This window comes from Balaenoptera borealis, assembly GCF_965194805.1.
Source record: "Balaenoptera borealis genome assembly, chromosome: 7".
NCBI lineage: Eukaryota > Metazoa > Chordata > Mammalia > Artiodactyla > Balaenopteridae > Balaenoptera > Balaenoptera borealis.
The window spans coordinates 77,904,503-77,910,041 of NC_138864.1; the positions used below are offsets into that span (position 1 = coordinate 77,904,503).

At 37.8% G+C, this 5,539-nt stretch overlaps 1 pseudogene across 1 annotated transcript; it reads right to left on the minus strand.

Moving 5' to 3' along the window:
- Positions 1-1,093: 1,093 nt before the first annotated feature.
- On the minus strand, positions 1,094-2,325 carry LOC309632191 (cAMP-regulated phosphoprotein 19 pseudogene; annotated as a pseudogene). Its single transcript has one exon. The product of its transcript is annotated as a cAMP-regulated phosphoprotein 19 pseudogene (transcript).
- Positions 2,326-5,539: the final 3,214 nt, after the last annotated feature.

The window sequence follows — 5,539 nt, forward strand, 5'->3', positions numbered from 1 at the left end:
GTATAATTACTTGAAATTCAGCTCATCTTGATATAGGATCCTGGGCCAGCCTTCTCAAGTATTTGTTTAATTATAAAGTTCCTTTTACTTAAAAATTTGTCAAATATTAATAATAGCATAAGATTAAGAGTGGTTAATTAACAACTGAGAAATTATAAGGAAAATATCATTAGTGTGTTATAAAATGCAGCATTCAGCAGCACAAATTTCAAGAGTAAGGATATAGACTCTTGTGCTTCTGAATAGACTGAACAGCATAGCCCAACGTGGTTTGAGTCAAAGAATCAGGAAAAAAAGGAGGGAGGGGCCACAGGAGGCAAAGTATTTTATTCTAGTGTCCCTCAAATTGTGGAAGTAAAAAGTTTCTACATTTATAAAGTTTATATAAGTTACATGAATTATAATTTTCATAAATATCAAAATGAAATGTTCTGTGTAGGACAAAAGATATGCCTAAACAACATATCATATTTGTACAAGGTGACATGAATGTCATGGATATTAGTAATGAATGAAAAAGCTTAAGTCTATGGCAGACTGAGCAAAGATTTCAGTTTGGTATTCTATAACCACAAAACTGTAAACTACTCTTACTATACAATAGCTCTAATGACATATAGAATTTTGTGTAGGAACTCTTGTGCTTCTGGTTGGCACATCATCTACTTTTAATACCTGAAATTAATACAGACATTTGTGAGAAGTTGTACAAAACTATCGTGTTTACAAAAATGGCACAAAAGTGAATTCAGCAGTTGATGCACATGCACATTTCAGTCACATCTTCAACAACAAAAGGTATTGAAACGCTGTAGAACTGAATAAGAATGCTAGCTTCTTGGCAGCTGTTAAGCATTAGAGTCACCTAAGTTACACCAGAATGGGCAAATATTGCCCAAGTAAAATTCTATTGTTAAAGTTGAAACAGATTTAAGGCCATTCAAGTTTAAGCACAGAGATACAAATCTTTTGGAGCCCCATCTATCTGTGTTTGAAATTTGTGACCTTTCTTCTGACTTGTGGTCTTAAATTTTTGTTTTACAAAATCTGAAAATACAGAAGAAATCAGTACTACAAAGGTTATATTAAGAGTAAAATACAAAGCTATGATTAAGATGAATTAAAGAAAGCCAAAACGTTAAAATTGTAAAACTTACTTGTTACTTGTTGGGACTGTCCTACACTAGAAGTTAGGTATTATATACAGTTATTTTCAAGTAGATTACTTCATGTTTCTCTAACGTGTTCTTTTCATCAGTACACTGTTAAACTAATCCAAAACTGTACACATGTATACTACTTTACAATGGCAGCACACACTACTGCTGCCTGCAAAGCTGTCACTCTCAAATGACTTAGTGAATGAAGGGAAATTAAAAGTGGAGAAGGAACGTATTAAGGAGAAATAATGGGCATTAGAAGATTCATGCAGTTTAGCTCTTTCAACCAGCCAGCCAGCTTGCTAGCAGCAAGAGATAGTTTCCGTTGAGGATGGACCTGTGGAGTGGGAATGTGGTCACAGTGACCTTTGTCTTATCTGGGGCTGCAGTAGGAAGTTGCTTGTTCTTCATTTTTGCTTTAGCCATGTTGTAATCCCCAGAATCAAAATATTTTTGCCCTTCCTACAATCATTTCCTTAAGAAATCTGAACCCCCAGGCTTTTGTCCCAGAAGAAGATACCTTGCTTTTGATTTTGCTTCTTCAGCTTTCTCTGGACTAGTCACTTTATCTTCCATTTCCTTCTGTTCCTCTGGGGAGGCTGCCTCAGGGACTTCTGTGGATATACTGCTCTCTCTTACCCCACTTCTCCACTATGGGGTTTGATTAACTTTAGAGATATAGTTCCTGCATGAAGATAAAAGTGGAGGATCAGCCATATTATTCTAGTTTGGGGTCGCAAGGAAAACTGGATTAGAGAAAGTGGTTTGTGCTGGAGATGGAAATAAGGCTCTCTACACAACACTCCCCCGGAACTGAAGTGACTTAACCTCTGGGATGGTTAATTTCATGTGTCAACTTGAAACTGGCACCATGGGGTGCCCAGATATTTGGTCAAACATTATTCTGGGTGTGTCTATGAGGGTATTTTTAAGAGATTAATATTTGAATCAGTAGACTGAGTAAAGCAGTCTCCCTCCCTAATGTTCTTGGCCCTCATCTAATCCACTGAAGGCCTAGGTAGAATAAAAGACTGAGTAAGAAAGATTTCTTTCTTTTGGCTTTACTGTCTTTGAGCTAGGATATAGGTCTTTTCCTGCCTTTGAACTCAGACTCAGGCTGGAACTTGCATCGTTGACTCTCCTGAGTCTCTGCTTGCTGACTACAGATCTTGGGACTTGTCAGCCTCCATAATTGTGTAAGCCAATGCCTTATAATGAACCTCTTTCTATTATACATTATTATATGATACATGCTTTATATATCATGTAATAACATATATTATTATATATTTAATCAATCAATCTATCTATTGGTTCTTTTTCTCTGGAGACCATGACTAATACAGCCTCCCAACTGCAGGTGGGGCAGCTGAAGAGTTTTGCCTGGTCTGCTTCTGCATGGCAGGAAGGAAGTGGAGCATGAGCAGTGATAATTCGTCCTCAGACTGTGGGGATCAGAGAGTGAGAAGCAACCCGGGAAAATGGTAAAAGTTCCCTCACCGACATCCTTCACGAGGGTGGGAAAATTGGACATAGGAACCAGCATGAGGACTCAGAGGGAACCTGAGGAGAGGAATTCCATATGCCAATTGGTGGTACTGAGGATTAGAAACCACAAATTGTGAGACCTTAAATATTGTCTCAAAACAGAAGCTGGCCTGAGCTAACTCTAATAAGAAAAGCTTATTGGGACTGGATTCAGCCAGTAAACCAAGAAACATACCATTTTAAGATACATTAATAAACCCCCAAATTATTCTCAGTTGTTTGCCCTGCATGTACAAATGAAGAGTATGTAAATATATCTTAAAAGCATAAATTCATAAGCTCTCAAAAGTTACAAAGAACATTAGTGACATACAAAATGGCTTTTGATTCGGATAAATTTGATTCCATTACACATAGTAAAAGCCTGCCTCGTTGTGATAGATTGAGTCTGTATCAGGAAAGTTCAGATTATTGGTGATTTTGTGTAAGGGCAGCCTTAAATATGTCTGGCCTTTTCTCTGTTGGAAATAATTAGATAGCCAAGAATTACTGCCAAGGACATTTGGTTTATGGATGGGATATTTCTTAATGAAGGTGATAATAACAATAACGGACATTTGGTTTATGGATGGGATATTTCTTAATGAAGGTGATAATAACAATAACAAGAGCATCCATATTTTTACTATCTTTTTTTTAAAATTAATTAATTTCTTTTTGGCTGCGTTGGGTCTTTGTTGCTGCACGCGGGCTTTCTTTTCTAGTTGCAGTGAGTGGGGCCTACTCTTTGTTGTGGTGCGTGGGCTTCTCATTGCGGTGGCTTCTCTTGTTTCGGAGCACAGACTCTAAGCGCGTGGGCTTCAGTAGTTCTGGCACGCATGCTCAGTACTTGTGGCTCGTGGGCTCTAGAGTGCAGGCTCAGTAGTTGTGGCGCACGGGCTTAGTTGCTCCGCGGCATGTGGGATCTTCCCAGACCAGGGCTCGAACCCGTGTCCCCTGCATTGGCAGGCGGATTCTTAACCACTGTGCCACCAGGGAAGCCCAAAGCATCCACATTTTTGTTTCTAGTTCTGAGAAGTTCATTAAGTAGTGCTAAAGGTTTCAAATGGTCTTGTATTTCAAAACACTCTCTGTGCCTCTTTGCCTTACCTCACACTAGCCCTTCTACCTGAATGTGGTTTTTTTAAAAAAATTATTGCAGTTTTACTTATCATGACCTGACCTTCCCCAAATATCCATTAAACACCTATGAAAATATAATTAATGTAATTATTTAATTCAGGGAAATCTGTGCTCCTATCAAGTGCAAAGCCCTATGCCGGTGTTTAGAGATGCAGATGTTCTACACAGTCCCTTCCCTCAAATTGCTCCTAATCTAATCTGTAACTCTTAAAATTAAGGATGAGCACTGGCCATATTCCATTATCCAGGAGGAATTTCTCCTGCTTCCTTTGATGATGGGACTGGATTAAGAAACTCAAGCCATACTGTTTCTGGCATGGCTACTCCTTTATTAAAGCAACATTGCCACATCCTTAAGATGTAAAACTCCAGAGATACATGTTGAGAACTCTCAGGAGTGGCAGTGTAATAATGTATAACTGTTCATTTCATTACTTTTTCTCATTAATGAGAACTGGTCCACAGATGGCCTCAGTTTTCCTGGGAACTGCATTTTCCCCCTCATGACTAGGGAAGTGATGGGGACAGTCCCTATTCAGTTTGGTAAAGGATCCTGGTTGACTCATCTACCCGGAACTGGGCTCAGAGCTGTGCTCATCAGTTTGCTCTTGGCTTTATATTTGATGAACGATTCTTCTAGGTCCAGAGGAGATAGTAAGTACACTATGGAGAGAACAGTCTGTATAGTACCAAGGAAGAGAGGCTTCCTGTGTTTTTAAAAACACAGAAGAAAAACATGAAAAATAAATCAGATTTGCTAGAAAAATCAGAAGAAAATTTTAGAAGGTAAAATTTGATGGTTTTTATTAATTTGCAAGAGGAAATCACCTCTATGAACAAGAAGAATCTTTAGGAAGAGATTTATTGAAACAAAAGAATAGTCAAATTAGAATCCATATTGAAGGCAGAAAAGACCAAATTCACCAGTAGAGAAAATTGAATAAGTAATGAATATGGTGGTTTAAAATGCTTTAAAAAAGTTGTCAATCTCTTTCTTTAATGAAAGCATATATAGGTTCTTGCCATGTAAAGGTTATGACTGAGTTTCTGGTTGAAGTGCAGATAGGGTCCCAGAGCTCCATTTACTACACTTTCATCCTTGACCCAAATAGTGGATGCTATAGGCGTTCTCTTGAACTTTCACTGAAGTTGCTCTAGAGCACTGAAAACCGCTGAGGTAGAGCATAAAATTGAGAAGGCACTCTCAGAATACATGATAAAAAGTTGAAAATGATGAGAGAAGATGAAAGATGTGGGAGAGTGACCACAAAAATCTAGCCCATGACTAATAGATACTGTTAGAGGAGAATGAATGATTAATTAAGATAGGATTAATTTGTAATGTAGTAGAAGAAAACTCCTTATTTAAACAAACAAAAAACCAGATCTGAATCTAAAGGTTGAGAAATTTCTTGCCTTTCAGTTGGGATTAAGAGATTAAGAGATCCATGATTGGATATGAATTGAGAGATCCATTAATGGATATCCTGGTGAAACTTATGAATTGCAAGGGTAAGCAAAAAAATTATGCATCATTTACTATGTGCAAACTAAACCTTATCATTCTCTACAAGAGTGGTATAAGACATAAATATACCTTTATTCAGCAATGAGATGATGAGGTTGGGGCTCTGAGAATTTACATAACCTCATCCACATCATACAGCTGCAATACGGTAGAGTTTAGATTTAAACCTAGGCATGCGAGA